The sequence below is a fragment of the Urocitellus parryii genome, chromosome 14 (assembly GCF_045843805.1).
Source record: "Urocitellus parryii isolate mUroPar1 chromosome 14, mUroPar1.hap1, whole genome shotgun sequence".
NCBI lineage: Eukaryota > Metazoa > Chordata > Mammalia > Rodentia > Sciuridae > Urocitellus > Urocitellus parryii.
This window is the reverse complement of record NC_135544.1, coordinates 61,898,409-61,922,860: the sequence shown is the minus strand read 5'-3', so window position 1 is coordinate 61,922,860 and position 24,452 is coordinate 61,898,409.

The following is a 24,452-nucleotide window of genomic DNA, read 5'->3' as shown; positions in this document are numbered from 1 at the left end:
CCATCCAGGGAAGGTGGAGATTCCCATGAGCAGCCTGGACCTTGGAACCTCCCCACAGTTTTGTGGAGTGTGCTTCCCAGGAAGAGCAAGGGTCATGGCAATCCCCCAACTTGTCACAAACAAATTACTCCTTCATTAAAGGTGTCCGGGGAGTTCTCTGATGTGACAAGGCTCAGGGCACAGTAGGTGAGGAGGAACTGTGGTCAGATGGCCTAGCGTTCTGATGGAATGAAACATTAACATTCTTCAAACAGCAGTTTTTGCACAAAACTGAGCATAAGTCCACAAGCAGGTGTCCCTCATCCTTCATTCTGGGAGGACCCCCTGGGCCTGTGAAGCATGACCTCGGGGTCTACACTCAGGACGGCAGTACCACAACAGAGGGTTAAGACACAGCCTGGCTTGGCGACCTGTGTGGCCTGTGGACACGCGTACTCAGGTGAGGAACTTGGCTTTTCTTGAATGTTGAAAAGACTGCTCTATCCGTCAGGTTGTGTAGATGTCTACCAAATGGGTACAATGAACATGTGTGAGCATGTGGGCTGCACGTGTGCAAAACAGTACCATATTCTGACTTACGTATACCTAATGTGATCTGAAACTGGTGAGATAATCTACATCTTTTTGCTCTAAGGATTGTTCAGGGACAAGTCTGATGCTTACGATGTCTTTGTGATGTTTCTCCTTGTGAACACAGATTATGGATTTGGTGGTAGAATCCCGCAAGGTAGAAAAGGGAAGTTTTGATTTAAAACACACCTGGCAGAAGAGTAGATTTGGAGCCAGAGAACACTGTTGTTTTTATTTGTCTCTCTTTCACCCCCTACACAGATCACAGAAAAATACTTTAATTCACTATTTTTAGAGAACTTATTTCTTAAACTTGACTCATTTTTACAATTACCTAAGAGTTCATCAAACATTCAAGTGCTTGAGCCTTCTTTAGGACCTGGTAATAGATTACCAGGGGATGGGGTATGTGAGGCAGACACCTGCTGAGCGTCCCACAGTCCTCATATTCAGGAATGTCCAGAGGACAGATCCTGTGAGTTCTGAGGTGTCGAAGAGCAGGATGAAGAGCTACCTGGTCTCCCAGGAGAGGTAACCAGGGACTCTATCAGTGGGAACATTTTTCTCTGAAGTTTTTCAGAAGCACAGGAAGTCAGTGCAACCCTGACCTAGACATCCTTGGCTCCTCCATGGAGATGCAAGACCTAGACACTACGTGGAGGAGAGGGGATGCAGCTCAGGAAACAGAGAACTTCACCAGGGCGTGCTGCCCATGGAAGGGCCGATTCAGAGGAGAAACCAAAGCAGTACTCCAAATAGGCATTTTCTGTGGTTGGTGGCCTATGCCTTTTACCCCAGCAACTTGGGAGACTGAGGCAGGAGGAGCACAAGTTCAAGGTCATCCTTAGCAACTTGGGGAAACGGTGTCTCAACATAAGGGCCTGTAGCTCAGTGTGTGCAATCCCCAGCACCAAATAAAAAATGGTTGCAGAGGAGGAAATGAGTCCTATCGTATTTTAAATGTATGTTGGGGGAAAATTCAGAAAAATGTAATTTTACTTATGACTTCATGTACATCAATGGATCATTATTTGGAAACTAACCCAAATACGTTTGTAAGTGGAGACTCCTCTAGATGTGTCTCAGTATGGATTAGAAAATGTGTTTGGGGTCATTTGCTCATGGTGACTGTTACAATTTGGATCTGAAATGTCCACCAAAGTGCGTGTGTCACAGTCTCAGTCCCCAGTGGTGCTGCTCTTGGGAGGTGCTGGAAACTCAGGAGATGGGGCTGCTGGGCCGTGCCTTCGAAGACTCTGCCTGTGAAGAGTCTAGCTTGGCCCCAGCACCCGCTCCCTCCCTCCCCTCTCTCCCTCCCTCTTCCTCTCTCTCTCTCTGTCCTCTCTTCTCTCCTCTCTCCTCTCTCTCTGTCCTCTCTCTCTCTCCCTCTTTTTCCCTCTCCTCCCTCTCCTCTCCTCTTCCCTCCCCTCTCCCCCCTCTCTCCAGTTCTCTGCCTCCTGGGTGCCCTGAGGTGAGCAAGGTCGCTCCACCATGATGTTCTGCCTCATCACTGGCTTAGAGACAATGGGATCAACTGACCAACTCAAACCTTGAAACCATGATCTAAAGTAAATCTTTCTTCTTTTAAGTTCCTTTTCTCAGGAGTTTGATTACAGTGGAGGAAGGTTGACTAATACAGCAATAAACCCAACATGTGACTCCAAGTGGTCCAAAAGTTGATATAAAATAAACACATAATACGCAGAAGGAAGTAAAATCATATTCACTACATACATATTCTTGGGATAGAAGTTCTTTCTATTTCTATTAACATTAATAGTATCTAAGCTACATTTAATACCTACCATCAGCCATGAATTATTCTAATTATTCTAAGGACTTTAATATTTTAAAAAGTTTCCAAACTGACAATATTGCTGAAACATTTGCTAGAGAAATTCAAAAGTAACATGAATTCCAGGAGATGCATAACAGAGAGTTAAGTTTCTTTATTGGCAAAAAAAAAAAATAGGAAAAAAGAAACACTCAAACAGAAAAGTAGACTGACGTTTCACAAAGAAGGCAGACAAATGGACAGTGAGCATACTGAAAGATGCTGAACTTGGGGAAGACATTCATAGGTAAACAGTAAGTGCTAATGTCGTGTTGACTCACAGCTATGCCACAGGATTCATGGGAAAGGACCACACCCATGCATTTCAGGGGAGAAAGCAAATTGGCACAAACATTTCAGAGGACAAGTGCTAATAGAGATCTACATTTAAAATGCGCATTAAACTTTGATAAGCAATTCTAGTACTTGGAATTTAAATTATGGATATACTTTAAAAAATCCCAAGACATGTAAGCAAGAGTGCCTGTAAAGCATTGTTTGTAACAGGAAAGAGATAAAAGAGCAAAAATACCCATGGAGAGTGAAATGGATTTTTAAAGGATGAGTCACCTCCTGTTAGCATAATGTGGAAATGCATGTGTGTCCTGAAAGGAAAACAGAATTTTATGGCAAGAGTCAGGAACTGTGTCCGTCAGTACCGAGGCCTGGAGCTTCCTTGATCCAGCCCTGCAGACCCAGCCCAGGTTCTCCACCGTGCTGGGCAAGTGCCTGCCCTGGGCCCCACTCCAGCACTGAGGTGGCCTGCCCATGTCCCCACCAAGGTTCTCAGGATGGAAGGTTGGTCACTGGTGTGGTGGGAGGGAAGTGGTGGAACCCTCCATAGGAAGAGCCGTGTGGAGTAGTGAGGTGCCTGGCCTGGCCTCCAGAAGGGGTAAGGTAGTTCAGCCAGCAGCCCTAGCTCTTTCATGAGTGAGTCGTAAGACAGGGACAGCCTGGCCCCTAAATCCCTCCTGGCCTCCCATCTCTTCCTGTGATCTCTTCTTCCTACACTGCTCCCCCATTGTGATTCCATCAGCCATTAGGTCTCACCAGGCCACACCAGTGCCATGCCCTTGAACCTCCAAAAATGGAGGGCAATAAACTTCTTGTCTTTATGCAGTACAGTAGCCTCGGTCATTTTCTTATAGTAACAAAAAGGACAAAAAAATAGTAGGAAATAAAGTCAAAACAAACAATATCTTTGGCACCACATGTTCTGTGGATGCTAAAGAGAACATAGTCATTATTATTGTTTTGTTAAGGAATGGTACCTGGAAAGTAAGCAGCACTGATTTCCTTCAGCTGAAGAGTGTATAGGTTGGGCAGTTGGTGCGTGGGTCACTGTAAGCAGGTGAATTTGGTTATAATAACTCATCCTATGTATGTCCACCTTTTGATTAGAAAGAGCCAGGAATCACCATCTGAACCATGAAATTGTTAGACTTTTTTTTTTTGCTCCCCCCATATTTTTCTACATAAAAAGAGTAAATGCCCTTTTTCTCCCAGTAAAATGGGGAGAGAAAGATTAAGAGTATAACCTGTCCCTGAAGAGCAAAGAATGAGACTAGGCAGCTGTCAGGACTCCAGACTCACACAAAAAAGGAATTTAAAATGGGATTGTGATCAGATCATTCCAGATTGTGGCTCAAATTGAGCATGTTGAAAAATACATACTTGCATAAAAATTTGGTTTCATGTACAATTTTGTTCTGGAAAATCAATGGTCCATCTCCATGGGTTTGCATAACCTTAGAGTTATTGTTGACTAATGACAAATCTCCATTGGACTGGGATGGTGCTGGCCACCCTCCTAGTTCACATCCTATTGACTATGCCAGGAATTTGAAATATCTAGACACCAAGACCTAGAACTTAGAACATGACTGCATGTGCTCCGTGTCTATAGCTCTGCTTGCTCATCATGCTCCAGGGTGGTTAAGGAACTTTGGCTCACCATCTATAAGTGATTGGAAATAAATCTAGTATTTTAAACACAGAAGATCAAAATAGAAAAGAAAGAAAAAATGTGAAAAATTTCTAAAGTTGTATAATCTTGAAAAACAACAGATGATTTTGAGTTCTTCCCATTGTACTACGTATATTATATTTTCTTCCTCCACGCATATATTTCCACCTATCTAACTTATCTTTCAAATTTGTTCCTAGGGAATCGGTCATAATTCAAATTCATAAATGATTTAAAAGAAGATTTTAGCTAAAACCTTCAGATACTTTCCAAGTCACTAAGGGGTAACAAAACGATTTGTTTCTGCTTGTTGCTATGTGCTCCCCAGTGAAGCTTCTACAAAAAAATAGGCTTCTGAGGGAAAGGGGATGGAGAGAGACCCACAAACTGGAAAAACGAGCTAATTCTGCAAACAAACTCAGCTGTAGGTAATCTGCACACATCTGGAGAGGGCTAGAGCCGTACAGGTTTGAAAATCCAATATCCAGACTGCCAAGCACATGATGGCTGTGCCGATCTGCACATCGCTGAGAAAAGGGGATGCGGCAGATGCTGATAGTTTGGGAAATCACTCACACCTGAAAAATGAACACCTCTAATGTTTTCCTACATTAATTCAGATCACTTCATATATTAGCTCCCCAGCCTGTGGGCTGAAAGCTCAATGAGAAACTGATCTAAAAAGCGATGATAAATGATGCTGAATGAAAGCAAGGCTTGGCAATCCAGGAGCAGTTGGTGCTGATGCTGGTTTGCATAAGATGATACACATGAGCATGGTAATTTGCTTTGATCTTTCTGAATCCTAGAATGTTTTCCTCAATGTTCACATAAAAAAAGCATAAAAGGAGAGAAGAGCAATTCACTTTTTGTTGTTGTTGTTGTTGTTATTCACTAAATTTCGACAGCTAAGAATTCACTGCAGTTCTTTGAAATCCCTTTAATGAGTTCATACATGCTGGTGGACAGTAGCAGGACTGCAGGACCCATGGTCACTCTCTCACCACCTGAGCAGGGCCAGCCCTGGAAACCCCCTGGAAACCCCCTGGATGGTGGGCACAGCGCCTCTGCGACCAGCCAGTTTCGTTTATATCATGGCGTCCCCAGGATCCCCACATGAGCCCACATCTCCATGTACTTTCTTCGTTCTGCTGGAGAAAACCGTGCTTGGCTAGTGAAGGGGCCAGCCCCAGGGCAAGGGCGGGAATCCAGCTGGAACTCAAGGCCCTCTTTGTACTGTCAAATTCCCGCTCTCCACACACACCCAGCTCCCTGTCACTAGTTGTAGTCAGGGACAGTCCTGGGGTAATCAGGGGGCTGCCCCAGGCTGGCTTCCTGCTCAGAACAGTCCTGGAGGCCCAGCTTTACCTGACTTTACCTGCATCCCAAACGACACCCACCACGAGAAGCCAGCTGCTGGAAAGCATGGGACAGCGCAGCGGGGGCCCTCTCTGTGGGTCACTGCCAACCACACTCGAATCCGTCTTATTTGTCTTGAGTCTTTCAAGAGAAAGAGAGACAAGGTTCACAAGCTTTTATGACAGAGTGTTGTAATGTTATAGTTGTTCTATTTAATTATTAGTCACTGCTAGCTTCTTCCTGTTCCTAAGTTATAAAATAAACTCTACATAGTTGTGTACGTGCAGGAAAACGTGGACAGGCAGGGTTTGGTGCTCTGCAATTCCAGACATTCACTGGGTGTCTTGGAGCTACTGTAATAGAAAAAAAAAATTCAATCTGTAGAATGCTGTATAATTTACAAAGTACCTACGCTACCTGGCTGCACTTTACATTCACAGCAGTGCTGCGTGAAGGAGGAGGGCAGGGGTTATTATCCTGTCTGGAGATTTTACAGTCCAGTGGAGGAGATAACACCTTAACTGGGCCCAGATATCATCTGCTCTAAATTTTATTTTACCCAAAATGGCACTCCCGCCTTCTTCTGATCCGTGTCTTCACTCTTGATTGACCAGCTCCTAATTATTTCAAAATGGGCTTGAAAAAGCTTGTGTGGGTCCCGCCTCACACATTGAGAGGTCCGGAGAGGAGGCTGGGCCTCTTGGACGGCGGATGCCTCCCCAGGCTGTTGCAGAGCACACTTGACTTCTGTTATTGGGCAGAATTTCCGTATTTCACTTATCTCGAATGATCTGCCCGGTGGTTTCAAGGGAGTCCATGTGACTCCAGGGTCTCCGGTGAGCCCTTCCCTTTCCTGGGCACCAAGGTGGCGTTGGAAAGAGCCCTGCTGTTCACACGGAGAGCTTGGTCTGAAGCTTCTCCATGTTTCCCTGTTGCCATTCTACATAAATAAAATGTGTTTTATTAATGGCACCAGATATTTATAAACTAGCCATATTTTAAATGATAAGGTGATAGTACTCTTTCTAATTTTAGTTATGTGAAAAACTGGAGTCCTCAAAAAACTACCCAACCCCAGGAAAAGTCCTCCTGATCATTTTGTAGCTCCTACTTGGCCACAAACCCCATTGTCTATCCACAGTGCCTCCAGGCTATTGGCACCAGGAGAAGGATGTCCTTGTTAAAATAAATTCCACATGATTAAGTTGCTGTTTCATTTTTTTAAAACTATAATCTCAAGATATTTTCTTAGATTTTGTAGGCTCTCTGGAAGAACATTTCATTTTTATGCACTTATAATGAAAAATAGTTTGCATTAAATTTACCCTTAACTTTGCCCTTTACAGCATTGCATAAATATGCAAAACACATTTAAAAGAAAGTACTTAAAACTTGAAGTTTGGAACCCTATTTTTAAATGTAAATATTTTAGCCCATCTCAGTTCCAATCCTTCTGACTTGGTCTGCCTTTTCCTTTTCCAGTGTAGGTCCCTGAAGTGAGGTTTACAGGTCCTTGGTTCAGTTGATTTTCACACACTTGAACAGAGAAAGCTATCTGGCTGAGCATGAAAAGAGTATTTTCCCTTCTGCTCACATATCTTTAAAAATGAAAATGATTTGCCTGCGGTTCTATTCCATTTCACTTCACATTTCCCATCTCTTTCCTTTCCCCTTACACATCAAAAATAATTTTAGAAGATTAGAAATCGAGCTTAAAGAGTTGAAATTCAAAACAGAGTATTTCAGAAGGCACACACACTTGCATAAGTGTTCTAAATATCATTTTCCTGGTACCTTCGGTCCATACCCTCTGCCCACCTTAGCCGGGGTGTTCTGGGATCACTGTGCCGCCTGCACCTCTGCTCTTGTGGATGCTGCAGAAATGACAGATGCCCCTGGCCACCCCTTTCCAACGCTGAGCTGTGAGCCCAGAGTGCTCTGTGGCCCCAGCAGCCTGGCCCTGCCCAGTCTGCACCGAGGAGCCTCCTGCCGCACCCCTCTCTGGGCCTTCCCCTGCCTCTGTCTTCTGCCCTCTGATTCCCTCCATTCCACTTTCTCCTTCTCCTTCCCTCAGTTATCCCTGTCCTGGTTCAGGGCCTCACCATCTGCCCCTGACCGGTCTCCCCAGTCCTACTCCCAGGCTGGCCTCAGGCCCGTCTGCCCTCGTACCTGCACCCTCCTTGCACATTGAGATTCAAGCAGCACCCACTACTCCTGCAGCCCCCTGGTCCCCATGGCTCAAAATGGCTCACAGGACAAGATCCCAACTTGTCCTGGCACATGGCACTGCAAGCTGTGACCCCTCAGGTCCACTCTGCACAAGTTGCATGCACCTGGCAGACCTGTGCTCCCAAGTCCCCTGGGATTTCCCAGGCAGACACGGCCAGCCCTTGGCCCTCTCACCTGCTGCCGTCCAGTTGGGATCATCTCCCCTACCCAGCGCACCACTGATCTTAGAAATGGATGGGTTCCCTCCTCAGTCTTCTCTCCCCATTCCAGGCAGGATCCCTCATCCTCTCTAACCCCCCGCTTTCCCTGGAAGCACAGACAACTTGACTCCCTTGGGGTCCCTGGGCATGGCCCTCTCCACCTCTGCCCCTCACTCACTGAACATTCAGACTCGGGTATCCTTCTTGGTGAAGCGCATCACATAGAGCACCTTGGTGGCTTGGGCTTCTCATCGATACCAGTTTGGCTTTTCAACCTCCTTTGGCCCCCTGTTCCCATGGGTACACTTCCCCACCCCCTCTGTGCCTTCACAGTCCAACTGACGCCACCACCTTCCCAGCCTACTACCCTCTCTGCCCTCTCGGGTCTGCGCACGCCCTGATTGGACACATATCCAATGCCCCCAGGACGTGCAGTCTTGGGGGCATTAAATATGTTCAAGTGTGTGAAAATCAGCTGAAACATTCCCACTTGCTTCCACCCCTCTCCAGCCGCCTTATCCTGGGGTCCCTTCCCTGGGAGTCTCCCACTGATACCCAGCTGGACTTGGCCATCTGTCACTTTTATGACCCTCGCCTGATTCGACACCTTCCCTACCCTTAGTCTTCATCACCTCATCCCTAAACTCAACCTTATTTTGGTGATGATGACGACATGGAAGTGCCTGGAAAGACTGGGGGTGGACACAGACCAGGAGGAGAAACACACCATGGTGCCCACTGGTCCCATGTCTGCTCCTGAGGACAGCCTCCGCGTGCACCCTCATTATCTACCAGTTCTGCCGCCTTTCTTCCTAGTCAGTTGTTCCTAAAGCAACGGTATCACGTGTTTTTTCTCTTTAAACCACTAACTTCTCCTGTTCTCTATTTGATGACATTGATTCTTATTTCACAGAGAAAACACAAAATCATCATCAGGGTCCCTCTGCACCTAATCAGTCTTTTAATGAAGGATGGACCTTCCAGCCTCCTCCTGGCCCCTGCCCTCCTCAGGCCACACGCTCCCCTTTCTGCTGTCTCGCGTACCATCCGTTTTCCCTTCCTCCTGGCCTATTCTCGTAAGTATGTTCCAGTGTCTCCTAGATTTAAAAAACTCTTGTCCTCAAAACCGTTTCAGCTTCTCTTCTCTTTCCTTTTCCTTTTTACAGCAAAACTTCAGACATGTCCTCATTGTCTCAACTTCCTTACCCCCCTTCTCTTTGAATCAGATTTTGAGCCCATAATTGCATAATAAAACACCTTGTCCAAGGTCATCAGTCAATGACATGCTGTCAATCCAATGATCAACTCTGTTTTCATTTTATTCTGACGTGGGTGGTTACGTGTTGTTTGAGTTTAAACATGTTCTGACATGGTACTGGGAAGTCACGTATTGTAGATTTTCTTCCTATCTCATGGCTTATTCCTTAAAACCCTTGTAACATACTTTGCCTCTCCCTAGCCCTAAGTACTGAAGTATTTAATACTCCTTTCTCTGTGTGATCCCTGCTAACACACCGTGTAAGCCCATGCCCACTGCTAAGGGTTAAATACCACCGTTAGATAAACAACTCCCCAATTTTACATTTTAACATCCCACCTCCACCCTAAATAATAATTCAGACACCTCCACAGTGACATCTAATAGTCATCTAAAGAGACACCCTGGCAAGCCAGGACATGTGATAGGTTCAGTGAATCTCCATCCCAGCCAGTGCGATTGGTAGGACCTAAGGTCTGCCCAAGATTCCCTTTCAACCTGGCCCGAAGTCCATGAAGCCACCCAGTTCTGGCCACTGGCACCTTCAAAACTTCGAGAGGAACCAACTGCACTAGGTTCCACCTCTTCTGTCTCTACCTTCGGCCTTTTACAGATGATTTCCTTGCCTGAAGCCCGTCTTAGTCAGCATTTTTGCCACTGTAAGCAGAAGACCTAAAAAGAGCAACATGGTTCCAGAGTTCTCCGCCGGGGTTGGCTGGCTGACTCCATAGCCCTGGGTCCAAGGTGAGGCAGAGCCTCATGGCAGGAGGGAATGGCAGAGGAAAGCAGCTGGGGTCACGAGGGCCAGGAAGGAGAGAAAGAGAGAGACAGACAGACACACCTCTGCTCCCCAGGAATAAAAGATAAACCCCAATGGCACATTCCCAGGGACCTACTCCTTCCAGCCCCAGCCAGCCTGCCTTCCTTACTGCTCAGCTGATCCACGTCACGAACAATGCACTGATTGGGTTAAGGATACCCTGATCCAAGCACTTCACCTGCAAACTTTCTTGCATTGTCTCACACATGATATTTTGGGGGACACCTCATGGCTCAACCATAGCCATGCCTCACTGAACCACCCAGCCTCTGAGACAGAGAGTTAATTCCTGTTCTCCAGCAGGACGACTGAGACCCAAGTCATTTAAGGTGCTGGCCACGCCATGCCGCTCTTCAGAGAAATGGCAGAAACGTGTCCCTGGGTCTGTCTCCAAGCCCAGGGTTCTTCCCTCCATTGCCCAGCATCAATTTGGGGAGAAAGAACAAGAGCCCACAGGGTGGAGAGTGTGGTCCTGCTAAACCACGTCATGGTAAACCAAGGGACATCCGTTCCCTGACCTCCCACACCAAAGCCACTCCCCAGCGCCTCCCCAGCGCCGTCTTCACCAGGAAACTTACTCCCCTAGGAAGAAGCAAGCTCGGAACGCGGGGCCTCACAGAGGGGCCCAGGAGTGGGGAAGCCTTTGGGCGTCAAGTTTACCCAGCAGTGGGAGGAGGTGGGGTAGACGGACGAGAGCGCTCTCCGATCCGATCCTCAAAGCCTTCCTGTCCAACCTGGGCCTCTAGCTCTGAGTCTCTCGGGCGTGCGAAGAAGGCGTGCGCTCTCCGTCCTCACTGACCCGCAAGGTCCCGCGCGCTCTGTTCTTCCCCTCTCATCGCCCCTGTTCTCATCCAGGTCCTCCACCACTTGAGCGATCCCCCCCTCTGTCCGGAAGCCCCTTCCCCACAGGCCAACTGCCTGGACTCTTCCCTGCAGGCTCAGAGGTCCATGCTCACATCCCTCTCGATCCTCCTCTCACTCATTTCCTTCTTCCTCTGGTTGATGCTGCCTTAACTTATCCATCTGTGTTTACTTCTTACTGACTTTTTATATTATTTTGTGAACAGAGAAACTTTTCCTTTTATTCTCAGCTATTTCTCGGTGTCATTTCAGTAGTTTCTCAGTATGTATTTGTGGAACAGATGTTAAGTCATGGCCCCCACAAACCCCTGCACTGGGCAGGATTTATACAACTTAAGGCAGAACTGAGTGTATGAGTCATAAATGAGGAAAGAATATAAACAGGGGAGGCCCTGTTAGAAAAGTATTGCATTAATTCACAAATAGGTTAATCACAAGCAAAATTAGAGCAAAGAAGTAAAAATGTCAAAAGGTGGTAGTATTTTTAAATAGCAGAAGATGATTTTTGGTTATTTTTTAAAAAACTTCATAACACCCCTTCCAAACTGAGAAGATAAAAATAGACAGAACAACAACAACAAAAAAGTTTTCTGTCTTGGGTGAGGAAGGAACGGGCCACAGCTCACAACTCTGATGTCTGCCTTCCAATGCTAGGAAATGTGGGCCCCAGGAAAATAACTCTGAGACAGCATACACGTCTTCAAACCTCAGGGAGAATGCACAAGTTTTCTTAGAACTAAGGGCCCGAATCCTAAAACTGATGGTTGTTGGTTAGAAATCATCACTGTGGCCTTTAAGGACCACAAAAGCAATTTGTGTAGATTTTGTTCGGATGGGGTCAGGGAGGTGTGGGGGGTGGACATGGAGAACTTGTTCCACCAGCAGTTTCCAATTCTGAGATATCAGCATCTTCCTCCAAGGGTTTGGCTGTAAACTTTGCCAATTTCTTTAATGCCAAGTCCTAAGGAGATTTTCGTTCATGTCAACAACTACTAGACATTTCATATAAATTATTAGTGAATCGCCCAGGTCGACGCTGTGCATGTGTTGACAGCGCTCCCTGTGCCTGTGTTCTGAGTGGACCTCAGCGCTTCCGCTCAAGTCATGCAAAAATGAGAAGTGGGCACAGAGGAAACCCTTGGAGACCTATCCACGGACGCTGAGAGATAACCAAGCCCATCAGTGCATAAATAAATAAAGGAGAGAATACTCCTAGGGAAAAAGCAGACAGAATTCTGTCCAAAGTTTACTTTCAAAAGAAATATAAGAGAAATTATAAAAATTATGATTCGTGAAAGGAACTCTTCGGCAAACATTAGAAAGTCTCAAAAAAGAGATACAAGGCTTCAGATGCATCAGAGGGAAAATGAAACTTTATAAATAGAATTAAAAGGTGAGCTGGCAAAGCCCAGGTGAATTGAGCACAATCCTGCAGTCGTGGAAATGAAAGGGTGCGGGTGAGAACCCCGAGGGTGGAGAGGCTTGGGAAGCTGAACTGATGTCATGGGAACCAGTAACCCATAGCGGTGGCAGTGTTTAAAAATCTGATCCTTTGGAAGACAAGGGAGGGCGAAGTCTCAACTTTCCCAAGCACCAGGTAAAACAATGGCACAGACAGAAGTCTGGAGGTACAGCGAATGAGACTTTCTGAAATCGTTTGCATCTTACAGGGAAAGAACACAAAATCTTGCAATTCCTCAGGATGTCGCACTCTGAAGGAGAGTGGCGGTGTATCCTTCAGCTTTCCCGGATGGTGGCCGCTGACTGGCTCGGCGGAGTGTCCGCTGTGAGGGATGGGACTGTACCGCTTCCTTCCCCTTCTGAGAACCCGTGCTCGGCCCAAGGGTCCTGTGGGCTTGGCTGGTGGGATTCCACCTAATGGCCTTCCCTAACCTCCCTGCTTGCCAATTAATGGCTTCACTGAGGCGCCACGCCTTCTGTAGCCGCAGGGCAGGCCACGCGAATCAGTTGGCCTGGCTCTCCGGGCCCTGCTGCAGGCTGCTGGGATCCCTGGCACTCTATCACTTTGATTTTTTCTGCTTGCCCCTCCCCCAGCGCTGGCTAGCCAGGTTTCCTTTTGGCTGCTACTGGGAGGAGGGGTTGGAGGTCAGGTGTCTCTGGTTTCCCCCTAGCCTGTATGGAGGCTCAGCTTGATACTCCCTCTCCCGGCAAGCCTAGGAGAGATTTTATGCGAATTCCCGCTGTCTGGGGGGTGAGCTGAATGACACCGACCTGTTTTGATGTCGCACTCTGAAGGAGAGTGGCGGTGTATCCTTCGGCTTTCCCGGATGGTGGCCGCTGACTCCTCAGGAAATTTGGATATAGAATCACTGTTTGTGTGGGAAACGTTGTGCCATTAGACCATGCTGATTCGATATAACTGAGCACTCATCAGAAGAGGAGAGTGGGGCACAGGCTCACACAGGGAGGATCGGGTGACACAGAAGGGGAGGCAGCCATCCACAAGCCAAGGACAGAGGCCCCCGGGAAAGCCGCGCAGCAGACACCTGGGCCCTGGCTCCCAGGATCCTGGGGGTGTGTCCGCTCTCACCAGGCCACCTGGTCGTGCTACTTGCCTGGCCTCGGCGGCCACCTAGGACACCCAACAGCCAGCCTGCATTTTAGAGCAAGCTGGAGCCCTGCACTGTGCTGGGTCCAGGCCTGGAGTCTGTCTCTGCTGACAATTCCGCTCTCCCTGGATGCTGTCCGCTTCCGCAGTAGCGCCCTGTCGTGGAGACTCAAGAAGTGCCTGGTCTGGTGAGTCCAGAAGTCATATCCCAGTCTGATGTGGACGCTGCTTTGTGTTTTTTTCTTTTAGGATGCTTTGTAATTTGTGATGACGTGCAACGTGAAGTGCTGTGGAGAAAGGGCTGAGGCTTGGTCTTCCTGAGTAAAGCTTCTTGTACCTGGGCGAGGTGGGCTGTGACTCGTCTGCTGGAGCTGGAGCTGTCAGGGCCTGAGAGTGGCTCCGCGGTCCTTGTCCTCTTCTCCCTGTTGTCTTTGGGTCTCCCTCGGGGCTCCATCCCGTCTCTTCTGTGATGCTCCAGTCACTGCCGGGGATCACTGCTGATGGAGTGGTGGTCCCCAGGCGGGGCCAATTGAGGTTGGGTCACAGTCTTTCAGCAGCTGAGACCTCAACCAGGCAGAGCTTCTAGTTATAAGCCCCATGCAAGGGGTTTCTAATCTCCTGCAGTTTCTAATCTCATGATGTAGTCGATGTTCAGTCTCTGCTGATATCAGTTGCCATTCAGGTCCTGCAAATGGGCTCCACTCCACTCTGGTGGGTCCCCATATACTCCTGCCTCTCGGGTATCCATGGTGGTGATTTGCCCTGTGACCTCATTTTTCTGATGATCTATGAAGATTTGCTGATTTTCAGATTGTTCAACCATGCTTGCGTGTGTGTGTGTGTGTGTGTGTGTGTGTGTGATTGTGCGTTTGTGTGTCTGAGTGTGAGTATGTGCCCAGGAGTGCTGATGATTGATGAAGACTTACTGATTCTCATTCTGCGTGTGTATGTGTGCACGCAACACCCATCCAAGGGAGTGATGACATCTAAGCTATTTGTTCTTCAAACCATAAGCTGGTCATCCAGAAAGGTACTTTTAAATTGCATCTGACTAATATTAATCTTGGTCTTCCTGCTGCTACCAAACTGGGTGAAAGGCTGAAAATGAAGACAGGAAAACTGGCTTATGGTATTGGGGTGTTGGGAACATTGTGGGGAATCAGCGCCATGGGGCACATCTCCAGAGTCTGCTGCACAGGGGAGCCTCACTGTTACTGAGCACAGTGAACCTGTATGCAGGCAGCCACAGCCCTCTCCTTTCATCTGGACCTGGGGCTCATTCTCTGCAAACCCAACCCTGGGAGTTTCTGAAGCAAGGGCTGCAACCTGAACGCAGCATGGAATTACCTGGAGATGTTGCAAAGCCCTGATGCCTGTTGTCGCTTCGTTGCATAAATCCACAATTAATTCAGGATGTCTGGTGTCAGTGCAGTTGACCGCTCCTCCAGTAGGCCCATCTTCGGCTCAGGATGACATTTGCTGTTCTGAAACCTCCGAGGTACCAATCTAGATCACAGTAAGGGTTCGCCAAGCACTAGACTTGATTTCTTACAGAAGTGGCAAAGTGTGCAATCTGTCCTCCCAGAGATACACACAGTTCTTGAGTGGAAACATAAACAATGCATAAGCCAAGTCTCTGGTACAGTTTTTGGGTATTTTCATCTTGGTGCAGTTTTTGAGATGAACATGGAGAGCCTGCATCTCAGCCACAGGGAGAGTGAGCAAGAACCCAAATGCACGTGGCCCTCGAGCTTGCTCAGAGGCTTGCCCCACGTGAGCAGCATTCCCCTAGCTTTTCCATTATTGTTGTTCCCTTCTAATATCCTATCCACCAGCTTTTCACCGTGATCTCTTGGTCTTCTGACATCTGAAAATAAATCGTGATAGAAATTAGGATCCCCAGAAACGTTGCCATGACAGTTCAGACCTAAGTAATGATAGAACCCTGTCCACATTCCTTTGAGGCCACTGAAAATAAGTTTCCCAAATGCTTTCCTAATGGCTGTCAGTTGTCATTGATGTCACACTCTGAGTCTTCTCTGTCGAAACTAATCATCCACCCTATGCAGCAAATGCCATGCCTTCCCCACCACTGCTCAGTATCTGGAACAAAAGCCCTGCTCCACCCTCGCAGTCAAGGGTGCACAGAGGGTATTCACAAGTACGGAGCCAGAGCAGGGCTCCTGGTCAATGGATTTGGCAGATGCCATGTTAACAAAGTCCCATGGGTTGTTTGTTGATGAGTCTCTGAAACCCCTGAACTCTAATGTGCATAGTGAACCCTCCAAGATAGTGAACCCTCCAAGATAGTCACACGGTGTTCACTGTCTCTTCAGGTTACTCATCCTGGAACTGATGATGGGTTCATAATCTCACAAACTCATGAGCACTTTTAAAACTCTCTCCTTTCTACTGTATGTGACGGCAAGAATGTCCCCTTTACCTAGGCACAAGACAGTAGAGGGTCAAGATGAAGGCTAGCCTGGGCATTGTAAATCCATACTGAAGGCACACAGGCAGGGAAGAGCTGAGAATCCATGGGCTCATCATCATGGACAGCCCTGTGAGGCCCAGGAGTGGCCTCTGCCCTGCAGGACGCAGGTGCACCACCTCCAGGCCCCACGGACCATGAATTCTCCTGTCCTGCAAGAGGGACTTCCTACAGCAGCAGGGCCTTCCAGCAAACTGGGCAGATGGGTGGCCTGGCTCCTCAGTTCACCCATGACTGAATGAGTGCAGGAAAGGGTTTGCACACCCCCACATCAATGTGGGTGTCTGTGGTTAATGAAACCATTTTTATTGTTAATTATCTGTGTTTACAAGTTGAAAATCTATCTATTTTAATGCATAATCTAGTGCAAGTGTGTGTGTGTGTGTGTTTGTGTGTGTATTTAATAAACTTCCTAAAATCTATGGGATGCATTGAAAATGAATTCCTCATTAGGTATTTAATCAAGGTTCAAAAACATTCCTAAGAAGTCAAAGCAGTAACAAGTCCATTTAAAGACACTGAAGATCAACTGTGTAAATAACTGTAATAAAATACTATATTAATAAATCTTATTTATATACAAAATGTAAATGATAAATGGCACATTTCATAATCAGTGGATTAAGCTCAGAACATTATTAGATATGATTAGACAGTCAATAATTTAGTAAGTGAAAATGAGCTAAAAGCAGGTATAATTTCCAGAAGCAATATCTGGAAGGTCCATAGTTACTGTCGATTTGATGAGAAAGTCCTTTAGATTTCAGTTGTGTGGGTGGAAATTCAATGGGATGCAGAGTGACGCCCTGCATGCACAGTTGGCTAAGTAAGTTCTTTCTCCTCTTGATCCTTCTCTGCTACACGCGGGAGATGAAAACTGGGATGAAGATGCTTGTGGCTTTTAGAAATGTTTGGTGCATTCAAATGACTGCTCATGAGCACTGTGCCATTTGCGTCTTATAAAGAAGAGTCCCCACAGTCCTTCATTCACCCTTCCCATTGGGTATTTCCTTCTAAGTGCCCACCAAACTCCGTCCTGGACCAATTTCAGGTCCCTGCTGCCTGAGGGGCTGCAAGGGGCTGTTTTAGAAGGACTTCTGTGCTCACTTATGCCCTTTTAAGCCCCTGACTGATCTACATACTTTGCTCTGAGACTCAGAAATTATAGAACTTATCCTGATTCTGCTACATGTCCCCTCCTGGGCCAGTCCCATGCTGAAACCTTGAACTCCAAGATTATGTATATTTGGTCAGACTGTTGGAACCCATTCTTACCAATAAAATCTAACATGCTGAATATCTTTTGGCAGTGACAGAATACCCATCCACGTTAAGTCTGTTCCTTCTGCCCAAGATTCCTGCAAGTTGAATGTGCATTAACACATCCATGAACAAGTATGTGCACACATACCCCCCACACACACACCCTACACACAAATGCTCACATACAGGAGTATCAAATAATCTATTGAATTATTTTTGTGATCTATGGGTGTGACATTTCTGTCTTTTAAAACATTCCTCTTTGTCTCCATAACTTCCCTCTTATGCAGAGTTTTTATTTTGCTTGCACCCCAGACAGTACAATTTAAAGGTAATATGAAGGGTAAGAAAAAATATAGTTTGACAAATAACTAAGCTGCAACATAATAATCTGATATCCGAGCTTCTATCTGTCAGATGCAATCCTAAGTAAAAGACAGAGGAAGCAAGGGATTGCTTTTTAAGGAAATTAAATTAGTATCTGGAGACTCTTTCAAAAGTGTGGCTGCAAAGGGCAAAGATGGGTGTGAGCTCTCCAGAGTTGAGCAGGCTCCCGAGTGAGGCTACGCGCGAGCAGATCAGGGCGAGGTGATCCTCTCAGGCCTCAGCTGGGATCCTGCTGGGTCTGGAAGTAAGCTCCTCTGAGCACCAGCCTTGCTCAGCGCCCCAGAGCAGCTGAGCAGGCTGTGACTCAAGCTCTTTAAGGTGATTCACTCCTTCGCTGTTCCACCCCAGGCTCTCTGGAGCTTCATGCAATGCTCTCTTCCGAGCTTTAAGGGTTTGCTTGTGATAATTAAGACAGCAACTAGCACAACATTTTTAGGCATCTGCCATACAAATAGCTCCTGAGGCGATGGCTGTGGATGTCTCGAGGTTCTGTGCATTTTCTCAGTGGGCCAAATGTCAAGACAGAAAGGAAGAAAGTTCTGAATTCATTGGCACAAAAGGAGAAAAAAACAATCTGCAACCCTTGCAACGGAGAAACGGAGATCTGATAAACAGAGAACGAAGTGACAGATAGAAGATGTGGAATCGGCTCTTTGGTTTGTTGGCGTTTTGCCATGCCAACGTAGTTAATAAATTTGAAGGTACTTCTTCCAAAGTCTCGGAGTTAAAGAAATTTGTAGAGTAAGAGTCTTACCAAGTGGCATTTGGCATTTTGTTCTGTTCCATGCTGTTTATGCAAAAGTCAATGGATATTTAACCTTTGAGAAACCTGCATTAAATCAATACTACATTAGTGTTTTAATGCCATTAGCTCAATAGCCACATGCCCAGGTATTCTCTCCATTCAGAAATTCAGGAATCAGTAAATAAAAATGAAATAATTAGCAATGAATACCTGCTACTCACATTTACGTATTCAAGATCACCCCTTTCCATTCAAGCCTGGACATGTCTGCCTGTCGTGCAAGAAGTGTAAGCCCACATTCCACACATTGCATAGTAATGGGGCTCTCCTGATGACCTCACATGTTTCCATGGCAGCAAATTCCTCTGGAAATAGCACAGCACTTTGATTTATAGTTGGTCAAAGACAGACTCTTGAATTACACACATTAGAAGGCCAGTTTCAAAAGAAATTCTTTGGACGAGAATTTCGCAATGCAAGATTATGAGTAACTTGGTATTTATATTTTTAATGATTATTCATCTCTCCTTCTGAATTTGAAATAGCGCTTTCATCAGTCAAATGCCTAGCAATTAGAATATTTACAAGGAAAGCAGACATTCCCACCAGGATGGAGGAATGCAGCTTGGGCATCTCTGCACCCCATTACAGCTCCGTTCCCAGCTGCCCCCATGTGTCTCCTTTTGCTGGGCTATTAGGAGATACTATGGACTGAGAGGCGTCGGCAGAGATTTACTTTCTCAGGGTTCTAGAGGCTGTAAGTCCAAAGTCCACAACTGAGCATTTCTGCCTCCTGGTGAGGACATCTTCTTGGTTCACAGTGTGTGTTTGCATCGTGGGGAGAGAGTTCTGGAGCCTCTTCTGAAGACCCTTGATGCTATTGAATCAGAGCCCCATCCTTAGGACCTCAACCTCAATCATGTTCTTAGAGGCTCCCATCTCCAAATGAGCCCCCCGCCCCCAGAGGGGAGAGCACCAACACACGCATTCTGCAGGGACATAAACAACAACCCAAAGCACCATGGCCCATCTGCTCCATCCTGCCAAGGCCCGAGCACCTCTGTGTCCATCTCTAACAGAGGGGCTTTGCCAAACATGTCAAGTGGCATGTCTGGTCCCTGAGAACCACATGTCACGACCGGTCATTTCATTGAACCAAAATCATTTTTAACTGCAGTAAAGCATTAATGAACTAGAAAATAATATTGATAGATATAAATCATATGTATTTTGTAAAACCCCTCTTCTTCCGTAACCCCTGGGAGGAGGTAAAGGATGTGCGTGTTCTTGGACCTGAGGGATCTTCCAGGCTGAACCTGAGGAATGGGCGGGGGACTGGAAGCTGCAGCTGTCCCGCTGCCCTAGGTGGCATTCCCAGCTCCCTCCTGCTTTGCTCAGGGAATCTAGGAGGACTGGTATTGTCACTTCAGGCACAGAAATGAGGAAAGGGACACAGGACACAGCCTTGTAGCCTCCCAACAAGGTCAAACACTTTAACTCAGAATCCCGCTGGATTGCTTAAAATATTAAAGGCTGTCTGTGGACAGACACTGAAAGGTAGAGTCTTGTTGGAATTGTGTTGTCCACAGTACCAAGAGGTGGCAAGGTGTGGCCCATAATACCACCTGCGCCTTTAGTTCAGTGCCATGATCTGCAGGGTGATGGGCTGGGCCCTGCAGAGCTCAGGAGTCAGGGCAGGTGTTCCTAAGACCAAGGTGGCTGCGAGATCAGAGCCCTGGTATCAACCACAACCCAACTGCCCGTCAGTCCTCACCACTGGCTCTGAAGCTGGAACCACCCCTGGGCCATCTTTGCAGCTCCTTGGAGCTGCAGGACTTGGAGGACACTCGTTCCAAACAGAAACCTTTCATCAAAATCAAAAATGCAACACAGGGGTGACCTCTATCAATTAGCGCTGCAACAGGAGAGATCTCACTGCCCTGTCTTCACTTGTCCTGCAGTTTCCTCTGACAGCTTGACACACGGAGAACCAGCACCGAATCACCATTTCTTCAGTCCAGGAGGACGTCTCGGCAGGATTTTGCTTCTTGCTGTGGTGGTTCTTGTTCTTAAGATCTTCCTTTATCACTTTAATCTGGAGAAAACCCAACTGAACACCCTTGCAATTATTAGGGAGAATCATACACGAACCAACAAACTTTCTAAAAGCATTTATTTCCCTATGTGTATGAGTTAATTTCCATCAAAGAAGTGCCTATTGCAGCAGAATGGATAGTTTTAGGGAATAATCGTGTGATAGGAGCACATTCCCTTAAAATGCATACGTTGGAATTTTAATCCCTCAGTGCAGCTGGTGGGGAGGTGGGGACCAGTGGGGGCGGTCAGGAGATGGAGCCCTTGTGAATGGATTAAACCTGAACTCCCTCCTTGGTAGGAGTGAAATTGAGATTCAGCATGGAGTGCAACATTCCGGAAGGCAAAGCACACGCACAGCACAGAGTCCCTGACGCTCCTGAAGGACTCTCAACCTCATGCAGTCACCAAGTCAGACCCACACTTTCTGGATTGCTCTGGCAGAGTTTCCAGAAACAGGCAGAACTCCTTACAACCTCAACAAGTATGCGAAGGAACCCGGGAGGGTCCCTGAGCAGGAGAGGGAATAAGGACAGATGGGGATCCTGCCGGGCAGAGGTGGAGCCCCCTGCTCAGTCGCTCTGGATGCAGAAGGTGCACCAAGACCAGGCAGTGTCTGCCTTCCCCTCCTTGGGATGAGCCACAGGAGCAGACTTGCTCACACACTTCCTGTCTTGCTCTTCAGCGGTTCTAACCTGCTGGGGTGACTCTCCTCACGTGGTTCCGCCCCATGAGTCACTGCAGGTCACCTTACTCCTGAACGTGGGCAGGGCCTCCTCATCTCCACTTCCTTGCTTCCTCCTCCTTCATGGGTACAGTCTGCTGCCTTCATTACAAATAAGAGTCTGCAGGTCCCTGGGTCCCTGTCATTCTGGTTTGGTGGTGGGTCTGGAGTGTCCCCCAAGGCTCCTGTGTCTCCAGTGCAGCAGGGTTCAGGGGTGGTGCTCTGGGAGCTGGCTGGATCATAAGGGCTCTGATCTCACCAGTGGTGGGCCCCTTGATGCTCTGATAATTGACAGGACTGTCGGAGGTGTGGCCTAGTTGGAGGAAGGGAACCTCTTGTCCTGGGTGCCCTCCCTGCTCTCTCCCTGCTCCTTTCCTCTGCCATGCCCTTCCATCCTGGTGCTTCTACCCCTTGACAGAACTAAAGCAATGATCCAGCAGACCCTGGACTCAAACCTCGGACCCCATGAGCAAAAATAAGTCTTTACTCCTCTAAGTTGGTATTCTCAGGGGTTCATCACAGCGAGGAAAAGCTGACACAGGCTTGTTTTACTACACTCCTATTTTCAAGATTAGGGTTCAATACCCCTTATTGATAAGGTCCATTTATTATTATTTTCCCAAAAACCAGTCTGCTCCATGGGCAGACTGAAGAGGGAGAAGCAAGCTCTTTTATGTCCCTACCTGAACACACCATGTTCCAGCTCCTCTTCATCCCACACTACTGTCGCGGTGCCTCTGAACCCCCTTCCCTGCCGTCACTTACAGGTGCCTGGGGGCCCATGAGACAAGATCCCCGAATGCAACACGCTTGTTTCTGAAGCTTCGAAGGGAGAGGAAGGAGAATACACCTGGAAGGTCTGTCAGGAATTAATGGGTGAAAACCTCCCCAAATGACAGAAAATGTGCACCTAAGACCTAAGGAGCAGGGTGGGCCTAAGACCCGGCAACCTCTTCCCCCGGGATTTGGTTCTCAGAGCTGATTAGAAGTTTGGTCACTGACAATTTGAAATCCTCCTAAGTTGCTGGTGAATGAGCAGCTTGTTGGTGAATACTTCAGACAGCAGGGCAAGAGGTAGAAAGGCCAAGAACCCAAGTCATCTACTGCAAGGGCAGACAGAGGCCACCCACCTCCCTGCTAAGAGGCAAGAGGAACCTGGAAAGGAGCCTTCAGGGGGTTTCAGGATTTCCTGTGGATAAGAGGCTACCTAGGCTTTTGTTTCCAAAAATTTAAAAAATAATAATAAATTTGATAAAAGAGCAGCAATACCCCAAAGAGAATTGTTTGGTCTCTTTCCTAAAGGGAACTTCAGATCACTGAGCTAGGGTTAGGACTCAATCCCAGGAGGCTCCACTCAAGTAGAAAGAAATGGAGACCCAGGTAAAGGACTTTATGTGAAAAGATTTTTGAGTAGGGGGACAGGGCCTTGCCCATGGGAGCACAGTCCAACCTTTGGTCAGCAAGGGACTCTGTGAGCAAGTGGAAGTTGGTCTTGGTAGGGAGGAGGGACAAGGAGAGAAAGACCCAGGTTATGCAGGGGTGGAGCAGGGGCAATGTGCTCATCCGTCAGGCAGGACTGCTCCCCTGGTCAGCAGCCAGCCACCCTCGCAGCCTGGGCCAGTGTCCATAACTCCAGAGTGGGCCTAGGCTCAGGAGCCTGGGAGATGGCTGAAGCCCACCCAGGGTTGGTCAAGTCAACTTAGTGGGAATTTGTTCCACATCCACCAACAGAGACAAACAGTTAACTGGCCATTTAGGAGACACACCACTGAAGGAGTCTGGACTTGTCCTTGGTCAATACACAGCCTCCCCAGCCTTCTCTAAGTCATGTGGGGAGAGCTGGTTCTTCACTAGAGCTGGTTCTTCATGGTCCTGAAACACCTGAGGGCGGGGCTTTCCAGGGCAGGGGGCGGGGCTTTCCAGGCAGAGGGCCGGGTGGAACTCAGCATTGTCACAGGACCTCATTTTAGATTGTATATGTGGCCCATTTCCTGATTTAATGGCAGCAGCGAAGATGGCAAAGTGATAGAGACATAATGGAGTCACAGAATAATGGTTCAGAGACAGGAGTGGACCCCAGTGAGTCCACGAGCTGGCTTGGGTGGACACCAAGTCCCACTGAGCATTGCAAGGAGGCACAGAAGCCAAAGGCAGGGTCTTCAGTGAGCTGAGGGTGAACCACTGCTGCTGGTGTGGTTCCTCCCTCGCTGGACCTCGAGTTTTGCCCTGGACCTCATGTTTGTATGGCAGAGTGATTTCTCTGATCCAGCCACGGAACCCACCTCCTCCACCCACACAAACACACATCTCCAGCTGCCTGAGACGCCAGGCGTAGCAAAGCTACGGGCTACCAGAGGCCAAAGTGGCCATGCCCCCGTCAGTCTGGGATTTCCCTGTGCCCTTGGTGAAGCTGGGGACAGCCAGCCTCCGATCCCGGATTACAGTTTCACAGCAGGATATTCCAGGAGGAGGACTGCTTCCTAATAAAAGTGATGGAAACTCAGTTGCTTTGACATTTAAAGCTAGACTGCACCAAGCTCTGGAATTGTGATAAAGGAGATTCTTGTCTTGGCGGCAAGAGGGATTAAATCAACAAACTGGAAGGGTACGAGAGGAAAGCAGTAATTCTCTTTGATGCCTTCTCGGGCGGCTCCCTTACTAACAGGGGCGTGCATTATTTGCAAAAGTTCTGGGTGTTTCATTTTTCTTAAGATAGATGAAGCTTTTATTAAGAAAAGGAGGCAAAATTTATTACTAGCTTTATTTCTAAACAAAGCAACTCTTCATATCAGGATGGCTTAACATTTGGGGAACTATGGACCATCTCCTCAGAAAAATGAACACACGTGCCCCCCCCCAAAAAAAAAAGTATGTAATTGATTACACATTCAGTCCCCTGGGAATGTCATGCATAGAAACAGGTTTTAAATCCCTCTTCCTACAATATCTACAATCTCTACCCTAATTTTTCATCAGGAAGGGTACTGTTTTTAATGAGTTTGATTTTTTTATATTTTGTAGGAAGATGTTTTATTATTGTGTTTAACAGTTTTTCTTTCAATTGCCAGGTATTTTCACAAAT